The 26,641-nt window shown below is 40.4% G+C and overlaps 1 protein-coding gene across 10 annotated transcripts in view; it reads left to right on the top strand.

Moving 5' to 3' along the window:
• The window catches only part of PDE9A (phosphodiesterase 9A), a 120,662-nt gene that overhangs the window by 49,182 nt on the left and 44,839 nt on the right, over positions 1-26,641 (top strand). The window contains exon 1 of one of the 10 annotated variants that reach the window (XM_037831222.1): positions 12,438-12,580. The exons of the other annotated variants lie outside the window; for them this stretch is intronic. The gene's annotated coding sequence lies outside the window, so the exon portion shown is untranslated. Of the gene's footprint in view, positions 1-12,437; positions 12,581-26,641 lie in introns of those variants that run through there. 10 annotated transcript variants of the gene reach the window in all.

Raw genomic sequence — 26,641 nt, 5'->3', positions numbered from 1 at the left:
TTGTCAATTTCTATGGAAAAAAAAAAAAAAGCCTTCTTTGGCTTTGTTTAAGACTTCATTCAATATATAGATTAATTTGGGGAGAATTTACATCTTAACAATATTGAGTCTTCAATCCATCGGCATGATATATCCTTCCATTTATTTATTTTTTTAACTTTATTTATTAAAAAATTTTTTTAAAAACATTTCAAACAAAACGAAGGAATAAGACAAACAAATATCCTAAGATACATTGCTTTCACTTATTTAGATCTTTAATTTCTCTCAGCAAAGAGGGGAGACATCCTGCATACCTTTTGCTAAATTTATTCCTAAGTATTTTCTGTTTTCTGATGTTATAGTAAAAAGAATTTCTCATTTAATTTTTTTTTTTTTTAATCATCATTTTATTGAGATATATTCACATACCACGCAGTCATACAAAACAAATTATACTTTCGATTGTTTACAGTACCATTACATAGTTGTACATTCATCACCTAAATCAATCCCTGACACCTTCATTAGCACACACACAAAAATAACAAGAATAATAATTAGAGTGAAAAAGAGCAATTGAAGTAAAAAAGAACACTGGGTACCTTTGTCTGTTTGTTTGCTTCCCCTACTTTTCTACACATCCATCCATAAACTAGACAAAGTGGAGTTTGGTCCTTATGGCATTCCCAATCCCACTGTCACCCCTCATAAGCTACATTTTTATACAACTGTCTTCGAGATTCATGGGTTCTGGGTTGTAGTTTAATAGTTTCAGGTATCCACCACCAGCTACCCCAATTCTTTAGAACCTAAAAAAGGTTGTCTAAAGTGTGCGTAAGAGTGCCCACCAGAGTGATCTCTCGGCTCGTTTTGGAATCTCTCTGCCACTGAAGCTTATTTCATTTCCTTTCACATCCCCCTTTTGGTCAAGAAGATGTTCTCCATCCCACGATGCCGGGTCTACATTCCTCCCCAGGAGTCATATTCCACGTTGCCAGGGAGATTCACTTCCCTGGGTGTCTGATCCCACGTAGGGGGGAGGGCAGTGATTTCACCTTTCAAGTTGGCTTAGCCAGAGAGAGAGGGCCACATCTGAGCAACAAAGAGGCATTCAGGAGGAGACTCTTAGGCACAAATACAGGGAGGCCTAGCCTCTCCTTTGCAGCAACCGTCTTCCCAAGGGTAAAACTTATGGTAGAGGGCTCAACCCATCAAACCACCAGTCGCCTATGTCTGTGGTCATGTTAGCAACCATGAAGGTGGGGTAGGCAAATACCCCTGCATTCTCCACAGGCTCCTCAAGGGGGCACTACATCTTTTTTTTTTTTTTTCCTTGTTTGTCTTTTTTCTTTTTTTTTTTTTTTTAACTTTCCCTTCTTTTTTAAATCAACTGTATGAAAAAAAAAGTTAAAAAGAAAACAAACATACATTAAAAGAACATTTCAAAGAGACCATAACAAGGGAGTAAGAAAAAGACAACTAACCTAAGATAACTGCTTAACTTCCAACATGTTCCTACTTTACCCCAAGAAAGTTACATAATATAGCAACATTTCAGTGAACTTGTTCCTACTACATCCATCAGAAATTAACAGACCATAGTCATTTCTGGGCATCCCCAGAACGTTAAATAGCTTATCTGTTCTTCTTGGATTATTGTTCCCCCTTCCTTAATTGCTCTCTACTGCTAGTTCCCCTACATTCTACATTATAAACCATTTGTTTTACATTTTTCAAAGTTCACATTAGTGGTAGCATATAATATTTGTCTTTTTGTGCCTGGCTTATTTCGCTCAGCATTATGTCTTCAAGGTTCATCCATGTTGTCATATGTTTCACCAGATCGTTCCTTCTTACTGCCGCGTAGTATTCCATCGTGTGTATATACCACATTTTATTTATCCACTCATCTGTTGAAGGACATTTGGGTTGTTTCCATCTCTTGGCAATTGTGAATAATGCTGCTATGAACATTGGCGTGCAGATATCTGTTCGTGTCACTGCTTTCCGATCTTCCGGGTATATACCGAGGAGTGCAATCGCTGGATCGAATGGTAGCTCTATATCTAGTTTTCTAAGGAACTGCCAGACTGACTTCCAGAGTGGCTGAACCATTATACAGTCCCACCAACAATGAATAAGAGTTCCAATTTCTCCACATCCCCTCCAGCATTTGTAGTTTCCTGTTTGTTTAATGGCAGCCATTCTAACCGGTGTTAGATGGTATCTCATTGTGGTCTTAATTTGCATCTCTCTAATAGCTAGTGAAGCTGAACATTTTTTCATGTGTTTCTTGGCCATTTGTATTTCCTCTTCAGAGAACTGTCTTTTCATATCTTTTGCCCATTTTATAATTGGGCTGTCTGTACTATTGTCATTGAGTTGTAGGATTTCTTTGTATATGCAAGATATCAGTCTTTTGTCAGATACATGGTTTCCAAAAATTTTTTCCCATTGAGTTGGCTGCCTCTTTACCTTTTTGAGAAATTCCTTTGAGGTGCAGAAACTTCTAAGCTTGAGGAGTTCCCATTTATCTATTTTCTCTTTTGTTGCTTGTGCTTTGGGTGTAAAGTCTAGGAAGTGGCCTCCTAATACAAGGTCTTGAAGATGTTTTCCTACATTATCTTCTAGGAGTTTTATGGTACTTTCTTTTATATTGAGATCTTTGGTCCATTTTGAGTTAATTTTTGTGTAGGGGGTGAGGTAGGGGTCCTCTTTCATTCTTTTGGATATGGATATCCAACTCTCCCAGCCCCATTTGTTGAAAAGACCATTATGGCTCAGTTCGGTGACTTTGGGGGCCTTATCAAAGATCAGTCGGCCATAGATCTGAGGGTCTATCTCTGAATTCTCAATTCGATTCCATTGATCTATATGTCTATCTTTGTGCCAGTACCATGCTGTTTTGGCAACTGTGGCTTTATAATAAGCTTCAAAGTCAGGGAGTGTAAGTCCTCCCACTTCGTTTTTCTTTTTTAGAGTGTCTTTAGCAATTCGAGGCATCTTCCCTTTCCAAATAAATTTGATAACTAGCTTTTCCAAGTCTGCAAAGTAGGTTGTTGGAATTTTGATTGGGATTGCATTGAATCTGTAGATGAGTTTGGGTAGAATTGACATCTTAATGACATTTAGCCTTCCTATCCATGAACATGGAATATTTTTCCATCTTTTAAGGTCCCCTTCTATTTCTTTTAGTAGAGTTATGTAGTTTTCTTTGTATAGGTCTTTTACATCTTTGGTTAAGTTTATTCCTAGGTACTTGATTTTTTTAGTTGCTATTGAAAATGGTATCTTTTTCTTGAGTGTCTCTTCAGTTTGTTCATTTCTAGCATATAGAAACATTACTGACTTATGTGCATTAATCTTGTATCCTGCTACTTTGCTAAATTTGTTTATTAGCTCTAGTAGGTGTATCGTCGATTTCTCAGGGTTTTCTAGATATAAGATCATATCATCTGCAAACAATGACAGTTTTACTTCTTCTTTTCCAATTTGGATGCCTTTTATTTCTTTGTCTTGCCGGATTGCCCTGGCTAGCACTTCCAGCACAATGTTGAATAACAGTGGTGACAGCGGGCATCCTTGTCTTGTTCCTGATCTTAGAGGGAAGGCTTTCAGTCTCTCACCATTGAGTACTATGCTGGCTGTGGGTTTTTCATATATGCTCTTTATCATGTTGAGGAAGTTTCCTTCAATTCCTACCTTTTGAAGTGTTTTTATCAAAAAGGGATGTTGGATTTTGTCAAATGCTTTTTCAGCATCTATTGAGATGATCAATTGATTTTTCCCTTTCGAGTTTTTAATGTGTTGTAATACATTGATTGTTTTTCTTATGTTGAACCATCCTTGCATGCCTGGAATGAACCCCACTTGGTCATGGTGTATGATTTTTTTAATGTGTCTTTGGATTCGATTTGCAAGTATTTTGTTGAGAATTTTTGCATCTATATTCATTAGGGAGATTGGCCGGTAGTTTTCCTTTTTTGTGGCATCTTTGCCTGGTTTGGTATTAGATTGATGTTAGCTTCATAAAATGAGTTAGGTAGTGTTCCATTTTTTCAATGTTTTGAAAGAGTTTGAGTAAGATTGGTGTCAGTTCTTTCTGGAAAGTTTGGTAGAATTCCCCTGTGAAGCCATCTGGCCCTGGGCATTTATTTGTGGGAAGATTTTTGATGACTGATTGGATCTCTTTGCTTGTGATGGGTTGGTTGAGGTCTTCTATTTCTTCTCTGGTCAGTCTAGGTTGTTCATATGTTTCCAGGAAATTGTCCATTTCTTCTACATTATCCAGTTTGTTGCCATACAGTTGTTCATAATATCCTCTTATAATTTTTTAATTTCTTCAGGATCTGCAGTTATGTTACCTTTTTCATTCATTATTTTGTTTATATGGGTCTTCTCTCTTTTTGATTTTGTCAGTCTAGCTAGGGGCTTGTCAATCTTGTTGATCTTCTCAAAGAACCAACTTTTGGTGATATTTATCCTTTCTATTGTTTTTTTGTTCTCTATGTCATTTATTTCTGCTTTAATCCTTGTTATTTCTTTTCTTGTACTTGGTTTAGGATTGGTTTGCTGTTCATTTTCTAGCTTCTTCAGTTGATCCATTAGTTCTTTGATTTTGGCTCTTTCTTCCTTTTTAATATATGCGTTTAGTGCTATAAATTTCCCCCTTAGCACTGCTTTTGCTGCATCCCATAGGTTTTGGTATGTTGTGTTCTCATTTTCATTCGTCTCTATATATTTAGCAATTTCTCTTGCTATTTCTTCTTTAACCCACTGATTGTTTAGGAGTGTGTTGTTTAACCTCCAGGTATTTGTGAATTTTCTAAGTCTCTGATGGTTATTGACTTCTAATTGTATTCCATTGTGGTCAGAGAATGTGCTTTGAATAATTTCAATCTTTTTAAATTTATTGAGGCTTGTTTTATGTCCCAGCATATGATCTATTCTGGAGAAAGTTCCGTGAGCACTAGAAAAGTATGTGTATCCTGGTGATTTGGGATGTAATGTCCTGTAGATGTCTGTTAAATCTAATTCATTTATCAGATTGTTTAGGTTTTCAATTTCCTTATTGGTCTTCTGTCTGGTTGATCTATCTATAGGAGACAGTGATGTGTTGAAGTCTCCCACAATTATTGTGGAAACATCAATTGCTTCCTTTAGTTTTGCCAATGTTTCTCTCATGTATTTTGTGGCACCTTGATTGGGTGCATACACATTTACGATTGTTATTTCTTCTTGCTGAATTGCTCCTTTTATTAGTATGTAGTGGCCTTCTTTGTCTCTCAAAACATCCCTGCATTTGAAGTCTATTTTATCTGAGATTAATATTGCTACACCTGCTTTCTTTTGGCTGTAGCTTGCATGAAATATTTTTTTCCATCCTTTCACTTTCAGTTTCTTTGTGTCCCTGTGTCTAAGATGAGTCTCTTGTATGCAACATATTGATGGTTCATTTTTTTTGATCCATTCTGCGAATCTATATCTTTTAATTGGGGAGTTTAATCCATTTACATTCAACGTTAAAACCGTGAAGGCATTTCTTGAATCGGCCATCTTATCCTTTGGATTATGTTTGCCATATTTTTCCCTCTCTCTATTAATATCCTTATTGTACCCATACCGAATCTCTTTAGTACTGAACCTTTCTCCAGGTCTCTCTGTCCTGTCTTTGTTTCTCTGTCTGTAGGGCTCCCTTTAGTATCTCCAGTAGGGCAGGTCTCTTGTTAGCAAATTCTCTCAGCATTTCTTTGTCTGTGAAAAATTTAAGCTCTCCCTCAAATTTGAAGGAGAGCTTTGCTGGATAAAGTATTCTTGGCTGGAAATTCCTCTCTCTCAGAATTTTAAATATATCGTGCCACTGCCTTCTCGCCTCCATGGTGGCTGCTGAGTAGTCACTACTTAGTCTTATGCTGTTTCCTTTGTATGTGGTGAATTGCTTTTCTCTTGCTGCTTTCAGAACTTGCTCCTTCTCTTCTATGTTTGACAGTGTGATCAGTATATGTCTCGGAGTGGGTTTTTTTGGATTTATTCTATTTGGAGTTCGCTGAGCATTTATGATTTGTGTATTTATGTTGTTTAGAAGATTTGGGAAGTTTTCCCCAACAATTTCTTTGAATACTCTTCCTAGACCTTTACCCTTTTCTTCCCCTTCTGGGACACCAATGAGTCTTATATTCGTACGTTTCATATTATCTATCATATCCCTGAGGTCCATTTCGAGTTTTTCAATTTTTTTTCCCCATTCTTTCTTTTATGCTTTCATTTTCCATTCTGTCATCTTCCAGGTCACTGATTCTTTGTTCAACTTCCTCTAGTCTTGTACTATGAGTGTCCAGAATCTTTTTAATTTGGTCAACAGTTTCTTTAATTTCCATAAGATCATCCATTTTTTTATTTAGTCTTGCAATGTCTTCTTTATGCTCTTCTAGGGTCTTCTTGATTTCCTTCATATCCCGTACTAGGGTCTCATTGTTCATCTTTAGTTCTTTGAGTAGCTGCTCTAGGTGGTGTGTCTCTTCTGGTCTTTTGATTTGGGTGCTTGGGCTTGTGTTATCCATATCGTCTGGTTTTTTCATATGCTTTATAATTTTCTGTTGTTTTTGGCCTCGTGGCATTTGCTGAACTTGATAGGGTTCTTTTAGAGTTTGTAGACCAGTTGAAGTCCTTATCTCTAATTTATCAGATCTACAGCTTCGTGGAGTACACTTTCTCTAACTAACCAGCAGGTGGCGTCCACGAGCCACCTGTTCTCCACAAGCCAGATCTCCCCTGCTTAGCCTTTTTGGTGAGTGGGGGAGTGAGTCTTGTGGGGCCCAATTGGTGTACCAAGCTTGCGTGTGTAGTTGGTGTTGCCTGCCCTGTATGTGGGGCGTGTTTCTGGGCAGTCGGGGAGGGGGGGTGGCCCTAACAATCAAATCTCCCTGATGATCCTGGAGTTTTAAAGCTGCTGCAATAGTCTAATCCTTCAGTTCAGTCCTGCCACAGTTTGTCTCTGCCACTGACCCACAAGTCTTTGGTATTGGCGTATGGCTCCTGAGACTTGCAAGTGGGCCCCTCTTCCAGGCTGTGCACCCCGGGTCCTCTGTTGAGGGATGACTGTGCTATGTCACAGGTGAGTGCCGTCCCCCCAGGGCAGTTCTGGGCTGCTGGGCTGTGTTGGGAGGCTCCCAGTCTGCTCAAATGATGGCTGAATGGGGCTCTGTTAATTCACACTGCTCCCCCTTCCCAGCTCTGGGACATTCAGCTGAGGTTGCAGGGAAGGCTAATGTCCACGCCCAGTTTTGTGGTGTGTGCCTGTTATTTGAAGCACTTCCGTCACACTGGGTTGTCTGGGGCAGCTCTGGGCTATGGGGCTGGCGATGGGCAGGAGTGTTTCCTGTCCACCAGGATGGTGGCTGTGAGCGGACACCCCCCTTTTCTTGGGAAGTTGTGTTGTTTAGTGAATTTTCTCAGCCACTGGAATATTGCCTTTTGTCTCAGAGCTCTCTCAATTCTGCTCTTGACTTGACGTGCCCAAATTTCAATTCTTTGAAGCTTTCTGTATTGAGCTTCTTAGAGTAATTGTTTTAGAAAAAGCAAAAAGGATTTAAAAAAAAAAAAAAAAAAAAAAAAAACGGCCCTCCTCAGAGATCTAATGGGTTATTGAAATGCTAATAGACAAAGCAACCAGGGCCATTAAGGAAAGGTGCACAGGGCAGAGAGATCAGCTTTGCTTCGGGATTTGCATATGCGCCTCAAGGCCTGATCTCCGCCCTTCCCCTTTCTGTGTTCACCAGAACTCCAAAAATCCTCTGCTTTTATTTTGGAGTTTTTCGTGTTGTTTTTATTCTATGTCTGTCTCCTCTCTGCTGGGCTGGCTGCTCTCAGAGTCTCTGGTGTCTGGTCTCAGTCTATCTATGGTTGGAGTTTGAATCAGTAGAATGAGTTTCCGATAAGGGCAGCCACTGCAATTCTCCCTTCTCCTTCCCGGAGCTGACAGCCCCTCCTCCCCCGGGACTGAGCCTGGCAGGGAGGGGCGCGGGTCCCCTGGCCGCAAAAACTTACAGATTTCGCTGATCTCAGCAGTTCCACGTTTTCATGAGTGTTGTATGAAGTATGCCCAAAGACAGATTGCTCTGTGGTGTCCAGTCCACGCAGTTCCTGGCTTTTTACCTACTTTCCTGGAGGAGTAACTAAAACATACAGCTCACCAGTCTGCCATCTTGCCCCGCCCTCCTCATTTAATTTTATACTTATTTGCTGCTAGTTTATAAAAACACAAACGACTTTTGAATATTGACCTTGCGCCTTGTGATATTGCTTAATTCATTTGTTAGTTCTAGTAGGTATGTAGAAACTGATTCTTTAGGAGTCAGGTATGTAGAAACGATCAAATCTTCTGAGAATAGAGTTTTATTTATTTAATTCTGGTCTTTATGCTTTTTATTTCTTTTACTTGTCCTGTTGCACTAGTCGAACCTCCAGTACAATGTTGAATAGACGTGAGAGCAGACATTTTTATGTTGTCCCAGTCTTAGGGGAGATGCGTTCAGTCTTTCACCGTGAAGTGTGACAGTGGCCACAGGTTTTTCATAGGTGCTCTTCATCCAATTGAACAAGTTCCCTTCTACTCCTAGTTTTCTAAGAGCTTTTTTAAATCATAAATAAATGTTCTTTTTTGCAGCTGTTGGGATAGGTTAGGAAAGTTCCCTTCTATTCCTGGTTTTCCAGGAACTTTTATCATAAATAGGTGTTGAATTTGTCATATGTTCTCTCTGCATCTATTAAGATGATCATATGTTTTTCTCCCTTATTCTGCTAATATGATGACATATTGATCAATTTTCAAATTTTGCTTTCCTGGGATAAATCCACTTGGCATATGTTTTCTCTTTTTACATATTGTTAGATTTAATTTCATAATAATACGTTAAGGATTTTTGTGTCTGTGTTCAAGCAGGATATTGGTTTGTAACTTTTTTTTTCATAAAATCTTTGTCACATTTCAATATTGGGGTTACAGAAGCATCAGAAAACATATTGGGAAGTTTACTTTCTTCTCTACTTTCTGAAAGCTTTTATGAAATTTGGTATTATTTCTTCCTGTGTCCCTTTGCATTTAACATATTTATTGATGTAGTTGGATTTAGATCTACCTGGTTGCTATTTGCTTTTTTTCTAGGTCTTAGGGTTTATTTCTCTATCCCTCCTTTTGTGCCTTCTTTTGGATTAACTGAATAACTTCTTATATTCCATTTCATTCCTTCTATTGGCTTTTTAGCTGTACTTTTTAGCATTGTTTTGTTTTGTTATGTTTTGCATTATTTTTAGTTGTTAGTCATTTTTAGTCTAGATATAACAGTATGCATCCTTAACTCTTTGCAATCGTTTAGAGTTAATATTGTGCCACCTCACATGAAAAGGAAGGACTTTGCAACAGTGTAACACCACCTAACCCTTCCCAACCTTGGAGCTATTGCTGCCATATCTTTTACATCTAAATACATTATAAACCCCATAATACAGTTTTGTTTTGTTTTGTTTTGTTTTGTTTTGTTTGCTTTAAATGGTTAGTTGCCTTTTGAAAAAATAATGAAAAGAAATTTAAGGATAACTTTTTATAATTACCTACATGTTAACCATTTCTGGTGATTTATTTCTTCCTGCAGATTCCAAATTCCATATCCCTTCATCCTGAAGAATCCATTTTTCTTTTACTATTTCATGCAGTGTAGATCTGCTAATAACTAATTGTCTCAGCCTTTGAAGATCTGAACATGCCATATTGTGCCTTCATTTTGAAGGATGGTTTTTCCGGATATAGGATTCTGTACTCAGAGTTTTTTGTTGTTTTCTTTAAGAAGTTTCCCCTGCATGGCCTGTGTCCTTCTTTTCTGGGTGCTTTCAGAGTTTTGTTTTGTTTTTTTCTTTGTTTTTGAGACTCCATAGTTTGACTATGATGTGTGTTCGTTTGGTTTTCTTTTTATTTATCCTGCTTAATGTTCACTTAGTTTCCAGAATGTGTAAATTTGTGTTTCCACCAGTTTTGCAAAATTTTCAGCCAATATTTTTTGAATATATTATTTTGCACACCATTCTCTCTTTTCTTTCCTTCTGGGACTCTAATTACATCTATGTTAGAAAGTTTTCTATTGTCCCTTGAGCCATTGAGGTTCTCTTCTTTCTCTTTCAAAAATTCATTTTTATTTCTCGTCTTTAGATTGGATTATTTCTATTGATTTACCCTCAATTTCATTGACTCTTTCTTTTGCTGACTCCAAACTGCTGTAAGCCCACCCCATGAATTTTCTCTTTTAGGTACTATGTTTTCCAATTCTAGAATTTTCACTTGGTTCTTTTTCATAAATTTCTCTCTCGATATGCCCCATCTTTACTTCTTAGCACATCTTTTACTTTAGGCCCTTGTACATGCTTACAATTGCTACATTAAAATCTTGATCTGTTTCCAACATCTGGGATATCTAGGGTTTCTATTGGCTGATTTTCTCTTGGTTTATATCACAGTTTCCTGTTTCTTTGCATGTCTCTTTATTTTTTATTGTATACTAACAGTATGAATAATACATTGTAGAGACTCTGTGTTTTGTTACCTTCCTCTGGTAAGTGCTCATTTTTGTAGTAGCCAACAGTTAAATTTCTTGAACTTTGGAGGCTTGGTTTTATGCTTTGCTAAGGTATATCTCTGGATGTGGCCTTCCTTGAGTTTTAGTGGAAAGCTGAGATGTCAATCAAACCCTGCTGATTTGACTGGATTCAAAAAACAAACTGTGTCTCCCCTGCAGTGGATAATAGCTAAAATTTCTGCTAAGCTCTTTCAGCCTCCTAGGCTCTCACGCTTGTGCCATTCAAGGGTAAATCAAGGAATTTGGGTCCTTCCTCTCTTGTTTCCTCCTTTTGGGATTCCCCCTTTATTTCCATCCTTTCCAACAACCCCAAACTCTGTCTTCTGGCACCTCAAACCAACAGGACTACAGGTTTCTGCTTCGGTTCTAGCTGTAACACTGTAAGATCAGCCCAAAGCGGAACACAGAAACCTTCTTCCTTCCCTTCCCCAGCTGCACAGTACTTCATTCTGCCCATGCCCCATAGTGTATCCAACTAGTCCCTTACTCATGGGTATCTTTTGTTACTGCAAATGACCAATTGCCCATTTTTTTTATTCCTCTTGCTACAACCTTTACAGCTATCCACAGATGCAGTAAAAGCTTTGGTTTGCAAAGAAAACACATTCTTTACTAGATTTTTGCAACAGTTCTATCATTTGTACCATGATTGTTTGGCTTATGGATCAGTTTATCCTGACAATATTCCTTCTGAAGCAAGTCTCGTGAGGTCTTTTTGAACAAAGGCAAAGCTTCCTGATGCCATGAACTGGAGTCAATTCCCTTCAGCTTCATCATAATTAAGCTTTCCCAGGGGAGGTCGGGTCACCAGTGACAGTAAAGGTCACCTATGATGGACAGAGCCCCAGCAGCGTGTGCAGCCAGCTGCTGCTTCCCAAAGTCGCCATTCTCCGAGAGCATCCTCGAGGAAAGCCAAGCCCTCGTCCTTCACCCTTCGAGAGTTTGCCACACCTCCAGCCACTTCCGGGGGCAGGGGCCACGATGGGAGAAGGACACTTTATGTGGCTTTCTCAGGCAGGAGACGCTGTGTACAGAATGGCTCTCCCCACCCTGGGTAAGTGCAGCACCACCCCACCTTTGCAGCCCTAAATGGAAACGTGACCGCGGTCAGCTGGGATGGGTTCAAATGCCTGACTTTAATTCTCTCAGGTCATTCATGCTAAACTATGGGTGGCAGAGACAAATCTCAGGGTCATCAGGGAGATAAAATGAGTGAACACATGCAAATCACTCAGCACAGTACGTGGAACGTAGTAAGAGCTCAATAAATATTGTTATGGTTATTGTTCTCCGTAAAACAATAAAGAAAAATTGCATTTCTCGTTGTCCCAGAAGCTATCCCGCTTGTGGGCATTTTTCTGCTTTCATACCAAACCTAAGGAAGAGAGGAGGGCCTAGGGAGAAAATAGAGCTGATCATTTGAAATCAAATTTAAACTATACAGAACATAAAATTCTCCTCTCCAGTAACGGAAAGGGGAAAAACCTCAACCCAATTCATGCCCCTGGTTGTCATGAGTCTGAAAGGACCCTGCCCAGGCTCAGCCAAGGGAGCTGCAGGCGGTTTCCAAATTTCCAGAGGTAGCCATGGCTATCCGTTGGTCCAGGCTGCTTGCTTGGGTTGTGTCTGAGTGGTTAATAGACAGACGGTGAGAGCATCGAGTCCAAAGCCAACACATGAATGACCGGGGGTGTCCCTTTGGCCACTGATAAACTTGTGTGACTTCTTAGTAAAACAGACTAAAAATGGGCCCCTGTGCCTTTAAGAAGCGAGGCACGGCCACTGTTAATCATATAACTTTATCGTGCTCCTGAGTTGTAAAGGAAACGTCCTCATCTTGAACGTCTGTTTTATGACGTCCATAAACAGTGGATTGCCAATGACCATTCATTCCCTGGGTTAAAGCGTCCTGGACTTGCAGGGAGGCCCGAGGGCGGCTGGAAGGGCCAGGAGACAGCAAACGTGGGGCGAAGGTGAGTTCTCCCTGCTCACTGTGCCCTGGAGGGGCGAGGGGACACCAGAGAAGAGGCAGGGTGGGATGGAGCACAGCCACCCACGAGAGGCAGGGGCCCCCAACGGGGAAGCCTCCTCCCCTTCCTGAGCAGAACCCCACCCAGCTCTTAGGACCTGGGGGCTGGGGCTGCATAAGAGAGGAAGCAAAGCTTCCCCTACCCCATCTTCGGGACCTGGGGGGTCGGGGTGCTGCCTATTGCTTTGGGGCCAAGTAAAACTGGGTAATTTTCCCTAATGCAACAGTTAAGATAACCCTTTCTGAAGGGTAGCAGAGCTTTTTTTAAATGCTTTGGAAGACTGTCCAGTATGTATGTATTTCTTGGAGCAGCTCAAGAGCTCAGTCTGTTGCTTCAGGTGGAAACTCCCAACCAGAGGAGATATGGCTCTTTGCAACTATGAGTAGCACGTTACTGTAAGCCTGATGGTGTTTTGCAACCGCTGCCAAATTTGCAAGAGATGGGGGCCTGATTCTGGCACCCCAAGGCGGCACACACATGTGCATGAAATCCTCGTCTTCCCATTGCCAGGATCCAACCCTGCTGGTTTCCCTCCATGTGCAGCCTGCGGCCAGTCTTACCAGTACTGAGTCAGCCGCATTTGCCCAGGGGAAGCAAGGTGCGTGTGCAAAACAGCTCAGGTGTGCAGGGGACGAAAGAATTGCTGACTATCGCTGTTTCTTTTTCATTCGGTACAAGATAAAGAGAGGTATGCAAATCAGCTGGCTGGCTAATCTAATTAGTGCGTCATGCTGAACCAGTCTTTAGAGTGGGTACTATAGATTAGGTTGAACTGTATGTAGATCAACTAAACCTGATCTTCACGTCTTCCTGTGCTGGACGAATGACTCTGGCTTTGCCTGAAACGAGTAAACAATTCCTGGAAGGGGTGGGAGAGGCAGAAGGGGGTTCCTTGAAGCAGCCCAGGGCGGGTCCAGGGAAGCCAGGCTGGGAGGGCAGCTGGGTGAGCCCGCAGGGGAGGGAGCCCACCTGCCACCCCCCAGCCCCAGCGAGGGAACCCCTCGGTCATGGCCAGCGGTTTGGTGGCTCTTTTCCGCAGTTCTGCTCCAGCTGGGCTGGGGGCAGGCCCTGGGGCCACTCCTTGGCAAATCCGTGGCCTGGAGACTGTGACAAGCTGGACCGATTCAGACCCAGACCCTGCCAACTCCGAGATTAGGTGAAAGGTGCTGCTGGCCCCCCATTTACCTGGCATTGCCTGTCATGTAATGAGGCCATCAGACACGGGGTCCCAACAACCTGCCTTACTTAGACCAGGTGCAGACAGGGCAGAAGCAGCCCAGACCTCAGGTGGGTGGGGACGACTTGACTTAAACCTCTGTTGTCAGGACTGATTATTTGGGGGGCCAGTCGGCACCTGGGAGCAAATTACAGCAGGTTGAAGCTGCACACCTGCAACTATACCGGCCTGGGGCAGGGTCACCTTTAACGACATGTGAGCTGCTCCCACGGCCCAGGTTTCCCTGCAAGAGCACATGGGCTGCCTGTGACTGTCCACTTGCTCTCCAGGGGCTTCCGTCTGTCTGCATCACCCGTGGGCACTGTGGCTTCCCCTTCCCTCAGGGTCTTATTTTCTCTTCCCTCCTCTCCCACAAACTTCAAGGCCTGGCAGGACTGCCGAGGCCCAGCCTCGTCCAAGCCTGAATTGACAGCACCCTGGCTAGGACCGGTTGGTCTGAAAGTCACCAAGAAAGTCTCAGAGCAAAACTACTGAGATGCTTTTGTTTTCAAAATTAAATACATGCCATGCAGCGTTGAGAAGAGGTCGGTGCCATCAGAGCCGACTTTTCTGGTAGAATGTAGTCTGACACATGGGTTGGGAACGAGGGACCTTTGGGATCTGGAATCTGTTTGTTGCCCCAACCCCAGGGATTTGGGGGTATCTGAGGACCTCGGGGAGCTGGAGGCCGTGGGGAGGGCATGGGGGCCTCTGCGGGCAGAATCCTGCCCCTCAGCCGGGGAGCGGGGCCTGGCCTGCCACCCCAGGGAAGGCTCTGGAAGCAGGAAAGGGATGGCAGAGAGGATCTCTGAACCTCCGTGAGCCCCAGAAGTATAATAATAAAAACATCATAAAGCTGATAACGAGGATGATGGTAGCTGAGGCAGGGCTCGAGCTTAAGGAGCTGGGGGCGGGTCTCAGGCTTTACCTGTGTTCAGTCCCAATTTCTCTGCAAGTTCTGAAATCCCGTGGGAGGAAATCAGAGCCCACGGCTGGAATTGCGTGACTCTCGGCGGCGACGGGGCCCTCCCCTTCCTGAACGTGCTGTGCATCTGGGTGGCAGGTGCCGCTGGCCTTCTGCATACAGAGCACTTGTGTTCCCCTGTGCCTTGCAGAAGAACACAGATTCTGAGCTATCTGGAAAGAGGAACCCACGTGCTGCATTACATTTATCGGCTGCATATATTGCCACGGCCCCCCAAGGCCCCTCAGGTTGTTCTCAGTGTCTGTCCCTTCCCAGAATAACTGATGCCCAGCCTGGGCAGTGTGTGGGCCGAGGCAAAGCCAGATCAGGGACCAGAGTAGGAACTTCTTCCCTGGCTCTGGGAGTGGCAAAAAGCATTTATTACTGGTATAGAAGAAAATTCAAATTTGGGCATAAAAATCCCATAATGCTAAAAGATACCATCTCAAAAGCCCAGAGGAAGGTTCTTTTTTTTATTCCATTCTGTCTATAAGCTTTTTATTTATAATTGTAGATTCACAAGCAGTTGCAAAGATGATACAGAGATTTATGAATGATTTTTCTGTAAACCTACAAGTTCTCTAATAAAAAAAATAATAATACGGAGAGATGCCCTGTGCCCAAGACCAGTTTCACCCTATGGAAACATTTGCAAAGCTGGAGTACAATATCACAACCAGGATATTGGCAGTGATGCAGTCAAGATGCAGAACATGTACTTGACAAGGGTCCCTCGTGTTGCCTTTTTTTTTTTTTTAATTAAATTCAGTTTTATTGAAATACATTCACATACCATACAATCATCCATGATATACAATCCACTGTCCACAGTATGATAACATAGTTATGCGTTCATCACCACAGTCTATCTCTGAACATTTTCCTTACATCAGAAAGAACCAGAACAAGAATAAAAAATGAAAGTGAAAAAAAAACACCCAAACCATCCCCCCATCCCACCCCATTTGTCCTTTAGTTTTTATCCCCATTTCTCCACTCATCCATACACTAGATAAAGGGGGTGTGATCCACAAGGTCTTCACAATCACACTGTCACCCCTTGTAATCTACATTATTATATAATTGTCTTCAGGAGTCCAGACTGCTGGGTTGGAGTTTGGTAGTTTCAGGTATTTACTTCTAGCTATTCCAATACATTAAGCCTAAGAGGTGTTATCTATATAGTGCATAAGAATGTCCACCAGAGTGACCTCTCGACTCCATTTGGAATCTCTCAGCCACTGAAACTATTTCGTCTCATTTTGCATCCCCCTTTTGGTCAAGAAGATACTCTCAGTCCCACGATGCCGGGTCCACATTCATCCCCGGGAGTCATACTCTGCGTTGCCAGGGAGATTAACACCCCTGGGAGTCGGGTCCCACGTAGGGGGAGGGCAGCGAGTTCACCTGTCGAGATGGCTCAGTTAGAGAGAGAGAGGGCCACATCTGAGCAACAAAGAGGCACTCAAGGGGAGACTCTTAGGCACCATTACATACAACTTTAGACTCTCCTTTGTGGTAATGAGCTTCATAAGGGCAAGTCCCATGCTTGAGGGCTCAGCACATCAAACCGCCAGTCCCAATGTCTGTGACAACATACGCTAGGGGATCAGCATCTTAAAGTTTAGAGATAGGCCTTACAATTCAGGGATAGAATTAACTGCTGTAAGAGCTTACAATCTAGGGACTATTACAATTACTGTGTCCACATTAGGCTATGTTATAAGATTCAATTCTGAGTTTACACATTGTAGTTAGTCCATATTGGTGAGGCATCATCCCTCTCACCATGTTTTCTCCAACACTTTTACTCCTATATATATATTTTCCTACAATTTTATAGAGTTATATTCACATACCATACATTTATCCACAGTGTACAATCAGTTGTTCATGGTATCATCATAAAGTTGTACATTTATCACCACAATCAGCATTTGAACATACTGATTACTGCAAGAAAAATTGTTTTGTTTTGTTTTGTTTTTAGCAATAAGAAAAAATGATAAAAAGAAAAATAACATGTCATACAATACAATATACTACTAAGGACAGCAAATAACACCACTACCAAGAATCCCATATTACTCCCCTATATCCCCTTCTCATATACATTTAGCATTGGCGTATTGCCTTTGTTACATTTAATGGAGGTATATTACAATGTTACTGTTAACCATAGACTCCAGTTTGCTTTGATTATGTTTTTTCCTGAATACCATCCCTTTTTCAAATTTCTACATGGTTGACATTCATTTGCTTTCCCACATGCAAAAACATTTTTATATTTGTATATTTAGTAACAGTCATTGGCCACTCCAGTTTTTGCCACGTTATACAGTCCCAGTCTTTATCATCTATCTTTACCTCTGGTGTCATACATTCTCCTATCCCACCTCTTTCAGCTTTACTCACAGACATCTTTGTTCAGTGTACTTACAATACCGTGCTACCATCACACAGTATTATCCTGTCTATTTCTGGATCTATGCAATCAATCCTAAACATTCTGTAGTCCTTCAGCATCAAATGGCTGTTCTCTGCCCTCTTTCTATCTCCTGGTCGCCTGTGTTGTCAGCTTTTAACTCCCAAAGTTTGTTCATTAATATCTGTTCATATTAGTGAGACCATACAGAATCTGTCCTTTTGTTTCTGGCTAACTTCACTCAACATAATGTCCTCAAGGTTCATCCAAATTATTACATGATCCATGTCTTTGTTCTTACAGCTGCATAATATTCCATCATGTGTATATACCACAGTTTGTTTATCCACTCGTCCTTTGATGGACATTTGGGCTGTTTCCATCTTTTGGCAATTGTGAATAATGCTGCAATAAACATTGGTTTACAAATGTCTGTTTGTGTCTTAAGTTTCAGTTCCTCTGAGTATATACCCAGCAATGGAATAGCTGGGTCATATGGCAAATCTCTATTTAGCTTCCTGAGGAACCTCCATACTGTCTTCCAGAGTGGTTGCACCATTCTACATTCCCACCAACAATGAATAAGTGTGCCTCTTTCTCCACATCCTCTCCAGCACTTGTCATTTTCTGTTTTTTGGATAATGGCCATTCTGGTAGGTGTGAGATGATATCTCATTGTGGTTTTGATTTGCATTTCCTTAATAGCCAGTGAAGTTGAGCATTTTTTCATATGCTTTTGAGCCATTTGTATTTCCTCTTCAGAAAAATGTCTGTTCATGTCTTTTGCCCATTTTTTAATTGGATTGTTTGTCTTTCTGTTATTGAGATGCAGGATTGCTTTATATATTCGGGATATTAAACCCTTATCTGATATGTGGTTTCCAAATATCATCTCACATTGTGTAGGTTGCCTTTTGACTTTTCTGACAAAGTCCTTTGATGTACAAAAGTGTTTAATTTTGAGGAGATCCCATTTGTCTATTTGTTCTTTGGTTGCTCGTGCCTTGGGTGTGAGGTCTAAGAAACCACCTCCTTTCACAAGATCTTTAAGATATTGCCCTACATTTTCTTCTAAGAGTTTTATGGTCTTGGTGCTAATGTTTAGGTCTTTGATCCACTTTGAGTTAATTTTGGTATAAGGTGTGAGATGGACATCCTCTTTCATTCTTTTGGAAATGGATATCCAGTTCTCCAAACACCATTTATTGAACAGGCTGCTCTTTCCCAGTTGCTTCGGCTTCACTGCCTTATCAAAGATCAGTTGTCCATAGATGTGAGGGTCTACTTCTGAACACTCAATTCGATTCCATTGATCAGTATATCTGTCCTTATGCCAGTACCATGCTGTTTTGAGCACTGTAGCTTTGTAATATGCTTCAAAGTCAGGTAGTGTGAGACCTCCCACTTCACTCCTCTTTCTCAAGACATTTTTGGCTATTCGGGGCATCTTACCCTTCCAAATAAATTTAGTTATTGGTTTTTCTATTTCTGTAAAGTAAGTTGTTGGGATTTGAATTGGTATTGCATTGAATCTGTAAATCAGTTTAGGTAAAATTGCCATCTTAACTATATTTAGTCTTCCAATCCATGAACATGGTATGTTCTTCCATTTTTTCAGGCCTTGTTCAATTTCTTTTAGCAGTTTCTTATAGTTTTCTATGTAAAGGTCTTTTGTGTCCTTGGTTAAGTTTATTCCTAAATACTTGATTCTTTTGGTTGCTATTGTAAATGGGATTTTTTTCTTGATTTCCTCCTCTTGTTGCACATTACTTGTGTATAGGAACACTACAGATTTTTGCGTGTAGATCTTGTAGCCTGCTACTTTGCTGCATTCATTGACTAGTTCTAGTAGCTTTGCTGTAGATTTTTCTGGATTTCCTACATATAGAATCATGTCGTCTGCAAATAGTGAAAGTTTTACTTCTTCCTCTCCAATTTGGATGCCTTTTATTTCTTTTTCTTGCCTAATTGCTCTAGCTAGAACTTCCAGCACAATGTTGAATAGCAATGGTGATAGTGGGCATCCCTGTCTTGTTCCTGATCTTAGAGGAAAAGCTTTCAGTCTCTCCCCATTGAGTGTGATGTTAGCTGTGGGTTTTTCATATATTGTCTTTATCATATTGAAAAAGTTCCCTTCTATTCCTATCCTTTGAAGTGTTTTCATCAGGAAAGGATGTTGAATTTTGTCAAATGCCTTTTCTGCATCAATCGAGATGATCATGTGGTTCTTCTGCTTTGATTTATTGATGTGGTGTATTACATTAATTGATTTTCTTGTGTTGAACCAGCCTTGCATACCTGGAATAAATCCCACCTGGTCGTGGTGTATAATTCTTTTAATGTGCTGCTGGATTCAATTTGCGAGTATTTTGTTGAGGATTTTTGCATCTATATTCATTAAAGAAATTGGTCTATAATTTTCTTTTTTTGTTGGTTTTGGTATTAGGGTGATGATGGCTTCATAGAAAGAGTTAGGTAGCTTTCCCTCTTCTTCAATTTTTTTGAAGAGATTGAGCAGGATTGGTACTAATTCGTTCTTGAATGCTTGGTAGAATTCACATGTGAAACCATCTGGTCCTGGGCTTTTCCTTTTTGGGAGCTTTTTGATGACTGACTCAATCTCTTTACTTGTGATTGGTTTGTTGAGGTCATCTATTTCTTCTTGAGTTAATGTTGGTTGTTTATGCTTTTCTAGGAAGTTGTCCATTTCATTTAAGTTGTCTAGTTTATTAGCATATAGTTGCTCATAGTATCTTCTCATTATCTCCTTAATTTCTGCAGGGTCAGTAGTTATATTTCCTTTCCCATTTCTGATTGCATTTATTTGCATCTGCTCTCTCTTTTTTTTTGTTAGCCTAGCCAGTGGTCCATCGATTTTATTGATTTTCTCAAAGAACCAACTTCTGGTTTTGTTGATTCTCTCTATTGTTTTCCTGTTCTCAATTGCATTTATTTCTGCTCTAATCTTTGTTATTTCTTCCCTTCTGCTTGCTTTGGGGTTAGTTTGCTGTTCTTTCTCTAATTCCTCCAGGTGAGCAGTTAACTCTTCAATTTTTGCTCTCTCTTCTCTTTTAATATAGGCATTTAGGGCAATAAATTTCCCTCTCAGCACAGCCTTTGCTGCATCCCATAAGTTTTGATAAGTTGTCTTTTCATTGTCATTTGCCTCGAGGTATTTACTAATTTCTCTTGTAATTTCTTCCTTTTCCCACTGGTTTTCTAAGAGGGTGTTGTTTAGCCTCCATATGTTTGTGAATTTTCTGACCTTCTGCCTTTTATTTATTTCCAACTTCATTCCATTGTGGTCTGAGAAAGTGTTTTGTATAATATCAATATTTTTAAATTTGTTGAGTCTTGCTTTGTGACCCAACATGTGGTCTATCCTAGAGAATGTTCCATGAGCACTTGAGAAAAAAGTGTATCCTGCTGTTGTTGGATGTAGTGTTCTATAAATGTCTGTCAAGTCTAGTTCATTTATCATACAATTCAACATCTCTGTTTGTTTAGTGATCCTCTGTCTAGATGTTCTATCCATTGATGAGAGTGGTGTATTGAAGTCTCCAACTATTATTGTAGAGGTATCTGTTTCTCCTTTCAGTGATCACAGTGTTTGCCTCATGAATTTTGGGGCATTCTGGTTTGGTGCATAAATATTTATGACTGTTATGTTTTCTTGATGAATTGACCCTTTTATTAATATATAGTGTCCTTCTTGTCTCTTTTAATTGTTTTGCTTTTGAAGTCTAACTTGTCTGATATTAATATAGCTACTCCCGCTTTTTTCTGGTTGTTGTTTGCATGAAATATCTTTTTCCAACCTTTCACTTTCAGTCTATGTTTGTCCTTGTGTCTAAAGTGAGTTTCTTGTAGACAGCATATAGATGGGTCCTGTTTTTTAATCCATTCTGCCAGTCTGTGTCTTTTTATTGGGGAGTTTAATCCATTTACATTTAGTGTTATTACTGTAAGGGCAGTACTTTCTACTACCATTTTGTTTTTTGGAATTTATATGTCATATCTTATTTTTTCCTCTCCTTTTACTTTTCCTGATAATCTTCATTTCTGCACTCTTCTCCAACTCTCTCTCTCCTGTCTTTTCCTAACAGCCTGTAGCACTCCCTTTAGTATTTCTTGTAGTGCCGGTCTCTTATTCACAAACTCTCTCAGTGTCTGTTTGTCTGAAAATGTTTTAATCTCTCCCTCATTTTTGAAGGAAAGTTTTGCTGGATATAGAATTCTTGGTTGGCAGTTTTTTTCTTTCAGTATCTTAAATATATCATGCCACTGTCTTCTTGCCTCCATGGTTTCTGCAGAGAAATCTGTACATAGTCTTATTGACTTTCCCTTGTACGTGATGGATCGCTTTTCTCTTGCTGCTTTCAGAATCCTCTCTTTGTCTTTGACATTGGACAATCTGACCAGTAAGTGTCTTGGAGTAGGTCTATTGGAATCTATTCTATTTGGAGTACGTTGTACTTCTTGAATCTCTAATTTTCTGTCTTTTATAAGAGTTGGGAAATTTTCAGTGAATATGTCTTCTATTACTCTTTCTGCCCCTTTACCCCTCTCTTCTCCTTCTGGGATACCCATACCACGTATATTTGTGCGTTTCATGTTGTCACTCAGCTCCCTAAGACCCTGCTCATATTTTTCCATTTTTTTCACCATCTGTTCTTTTGTGTGTATGAATTCGAATGACCTGTCTTCCAGTTCACTGATCCTTTCTTCTGCCTGTTCAAATCTACTGTTGTGTCCCTCCATTGTGTTTTTCATCTCCTCCATTGTGGCCTTCATTCCCATGAGTTCTGCCATTTGTTTTTTTAAGTTTATGAATTCTTCTTTATGGTCATCCCGTGTCTTCTTTATATCCTTCAGCTCTTTTGCTATATCTTCCTTCATTTCATCAAATTTATTTAGCATTAGTTGCCTCCACTCCTGTGTCTCAGCTGAGCTATTAGTTTGTTCCTTTGGCTGGTCCATGTTTTCGTGTTTCCTGGTATGGCTTGTTATCTTAAGTTGTCTAGGCATCTGATTCTCTTGATTAGTTTATTTTGGAGCTTGTTTTCTGTCTTTTACTTAGTGGTTTTCTTGTTGATTGGCTTTGTTTTCTGGCCTCTGTTATTCAGTTCAACTTATTCTAGACCTCTAACTTAGGTTCTATTTAGTTGATCAGAATTTTTCCCCTCTTGTTTTTTCTGTTTCTTGCTCTGCCTCTATGTAACCTTTTTGTGAGTGGGTCTCCTCAGATGTGGTCGACCCTAGTCAGATTTTCCCAGTCTAGTGAGGCCCAGGTCTCATTGGGAGGGTATGGAGTTTTCCTGAGAATGAGACCCTCCTATGAGGCCTTTAGAATTGGTGCTTTTCCTCTCCTGTCCAGCAGGTGGCGCTGGCCAGCCCGCAGCTCCCCCACCAGTGTAAGGAGGTGTGGAGACTTTAGTTCTCCTGGTGACTCTGATCCTGTCGGGGGCGTGGCTGACTGAAGCTGGAATCTGAATTCCAGCCCCTGGGGTCTGATTCCCAGAAGGAGGACTGCCAGTTGAGCTGGACCTCCCTCCACTCTCCCAATCCTCAGAACTCCAGTTATCTCTCAGGGGCACTATTCCCTTCTCCCCTCTCCTCTTTGGGGCCTCTCCAGGTAGATTCCTTGGTCAGCCTGAGTTGCCAATTAAAGACAGGGGTGGAGGCCTTCAGTAGTGAATACGGAATTCAAAGACACTGTGGGTACTCTGTCTCCCCCAAGCCCAGCCTAGTCCCTCAACCTGGGCTTTCCAGTAGAAAATAACCATATATATTACTTTTAGATTTAAAAAAAAAAAAAAAAGGTAGAAAAGAAATCAAGAAAAAGAAAAAAGGAAAAAAAAAAAAAAAGGAGTCTCTTTTAAACGTTTTCCCCCAGCCTGGAAGTTTTGTCAGTGTCAGAATAGAGCATCTAAAGATATGCTTTGGGCTATTGTCTGATAATTACTCTCCAACCGCTTCAGTTCCACCCCTGCCGGGGGCTATTGAAATGCAAAAAGATAAGAGATCAGCGAGAAGCCAGAAGGGACAAAATGTAAGGGAAAAAAAATGGCTTTTTTGGAGTCTGGGAATGGGTGCCCGCTTTTACGTGCCCCCACTTCTTGGAGCCCAGCCCTTCTTTAGCACCCCAGCTCCCAAAGTTAGTTAATTAATTTGTTAATTAATTCTGCAGTTGAGGCTGGTTTGAGCCTCCCTTCTTGCCCTCAGCAGATTGCTGTTTTTTGGGTTTTTTTTCCCCCCTTTCAGGGAGCCGGTAGCAAGACAGTCTGTGAGGTCTGGGTGGGGAGGGGCGCCAGACCCCTGGTCCGGGAAACTTACAATGTTCGCTGCGATCTCCGCTTTTCCTCCAATTCCAAATTTGTGTCCAATGTGTGACTGGTTACTGGAGATCCCGAAAACACTGTTTCATATAGTTCTTGGGTAACTGCCAGCTGCTCTAAGGGAGAGACGAAATTCTGCTCCTCACCACTCCGCCATCTTGCCCCGCCTCTCGTGTTGCCTTTTGACAGCAGCACCTCGTCCCCACCCCATGCCCTCCATGACCCCTGGCAGCCACTAATCTGTTCTCCATGTCTGTAATTGTGTCCTTTCGAGAATGCTCTATAAATGTTTCTGGAAATATGCAGTATATAGCCTTTTGGGATTGGCTTTTTCCATTCAGCATCGTTCTCTGGAGATCATCCAAGTTGTTTGACGTGTCGGCAGTTAGTTCCTTTTTCTTGCTGTGTAGTACTCCATGGAGTGGAGGGCCCACAGTTCACTTAATCATTCACCCACCGAGGGGCACTTGGGTGTGTCTGGCTCGGGGCTCTTCTGAGTAAAGCTTCTATGAATACCTGTGTACAGGTTTTGCATGAATATGTCTTCGTTTCTCAGGGATAAGTGCCCAGGTGTGCCATTGCTGGTTCATATGAGGTCATTGAATGGTTAGTTTTTTAAGAAAGTGCAAACTGTTTTCTAAAGAGGCCAGACCACTTTATATTCCCAGCAGCAATATATGGTCCAGTTTGTCCCTGTCCTGGCCAGCATTTGATGGTGTCACTATTTTTTGTTTTAGCCATTCTGGTAGGTGTGTACTGACATTTCATGGGGGTTTTCATTTTTGCTTCTCTAATGGCTAATGGCATTGAATATCTTTTCATGGGTTTATTTGCCATCTGTATATCCTGTTCAGTGAAACATCTCTTTGTGTCCTGTGCCCATTTTCTAATTGGATTGTTTTACTGTTGAGTTTTGAGAATTCTTTATATGTTCTAAATACCAGCCCTTTGTCAGATGTATTTTGCAAATATTTTCTCCAAGTCTATAGCCTGTCTTTTCATCCTCTTAACAGGGTCTTTTGCAGAGCAAACATTTTTAATTTTGATCTCATGCTGTTCATCAGCTTTTCCTCTTATGGATCAGGTTTGGTGTCACATCTAAGGACTCTGTGCCTGGCCCTAGGCTCTAAAGACTGTCTCCTTCATCTTTTTCTAAAAGTTTTCCAGTTTTACATTTTATGTTTAAGTTCGCAGTCCATTTTGAGTTGATTTTTGTATAAGATGTGAGGTTTAGGTTGAGATTCATTTTTTTTTCCTAGGATTTCCAATTGCTCCAGCACCATTTGTCGAGAAGTCTGTCCATACTCCGCCGAATTGCTTCTGCACCTTTGTCATCGGCTGGGAATACTCATGGAGTCGATTTTAGGCTAATGGCTAATGGTGTTGAACCTCTTTCCGTGGGCTTTGTTCTGTTGTTTATTTTAGGGCACTCTGTTCCATTCCATTGATGTCTATATCTATCCCTTCACTAACACCGCACCATCTTAATTACCGCAGCTATGTAATAAGACTTGAGATTGGGTACACAGATTCCTACCACCTTACTTTCTTTTTCAAAATAGAGTTACCTATTCCAGTTTTGCCTTTCTATATAAATTTTAGAATAAAGTGGTCTATGTCTACAAAAAAGTGTGCTGGGATTTTGATAGAAATTATGTTAAACCTGTATATCAACTTGGGGAGAATTGCCATCTTTACTAAATAACGATATTATATTTTTAATTTTGTTATCCATCTATTCATTGCCAGAAGACAGAAATAAAATTTGTTTTTGCATATTTATCTTGTATCCTGCAAACAATATCTCACTTATTAGCTCTAGGAGGTGTTTTGTTTTGTTTTATTTTATTTTATTGTTTTTTAGGTTCTTTGGGATTGCCTTCGTAGACAAGCTTGTCATCAGCAAGTAGGGAAACAGTCTTACATCCTTGTAATAAACTCCACTTGGTCATGTGGTGTATAATTCTTTTTATATATTTCTGAATTCTGTTTGCTAACATTTTGTTAAGGATTTTTGTGTCTATATTCATAAAGGATATTGGACTGTAGTTTTCTTGGCTTTTTTTAACTGTTTTATCTGATTTAGTATTAGGACAATACTAGCTTCATAGGATGAATTGGGAAGATTTCTTTCCTCTTCTATTTTCAAAGAGATTGTATAGAATTGGTATTAATTCTTCTTTGAACTTTGGTAAAATTCTCCAGTGAAAACATCGAGTCTGGGGATATCTTTTTTGACAGTTTTTTTTTAGTTAAAAATTGAATTTCTTTATAGTTATAGGACTAACCAAATTATCCATGACATATTGGGTGAGTTGTGGTAGTTTTGCTTTTCTAGGAATTGGTCCATTTCATCTAAGTTGTCAAATTTATGTGTCTAGAGTTGTTTCTGGTTTTCCCTTATTCTACTTTGGATTTATGCAGGGTCTGTAGTGATGGCCCATCCTTCATTCCCGATATTGGCAATTTGTGTCTGCTCTCCTAGGTTTCTCAGTTTTACAGAACTTTTCACAGAACCAGCACTTTGTTTCATTGAATTTCTCTGTTGTTTTTCTGTTTACATATCCATTAATTTCTGCTTATATCATTATTATATGTTTATTGGCATTTATTTTGCTCATTTTCTAGGTTCTTGAGGAGGGAAGTTTGATTATTGATTTAAGACTTTTCCTCTCTTCTAAATAAGCATTTAGTGCTATAAATTTCCCTCTTAGCTCTGCTTTAGCTGTGTTCCACAGTTAATTTTGATATGTTGTATTTTCATTTTCATTCAGTTCAATATCTTTTTATAATTTCCCTTGAGACTTTCCCTTTGCCCCATGGATTATTTAGAATTATGTGGTTTAGTTTCCAAGTGTTTGGAAATTTTCCTGTTTTCCTTTTGTTATTGATTTCTAGTTTGAATCTATTGTGGTCAAAGAACTTACTCTGGGTGATTTCAAATCTTTTAAATTTACTGAGGGCTTCTTCTTTAATGGCCCAGGATATGGTGTATCTTGGTAAATACTTCACAGGTACTTGAAAAGAATGTGTTTGCTGCTGTTGTTGGGTGAGATGTCCT

The sequence above is a fragment of the Choloepus didactylus genome, chromosome 1, assembly GCF_015220235.1.
Source record: "Choloepus didactylus isolate mChoDid1 chromosome 1, mChoDid1.pri, whole genome shotgun sequence".
NCBI classification, from domain to species: domain Eukaryota; kingdom Metazoa; phylum Chordata; class Mammalia; order Pilosa; family Megalonychidae; genus Choloepus; species Choloepus didactylus.
This window is presented reverse-complemented; position numbering and strand designations above follow the sequence as displayed.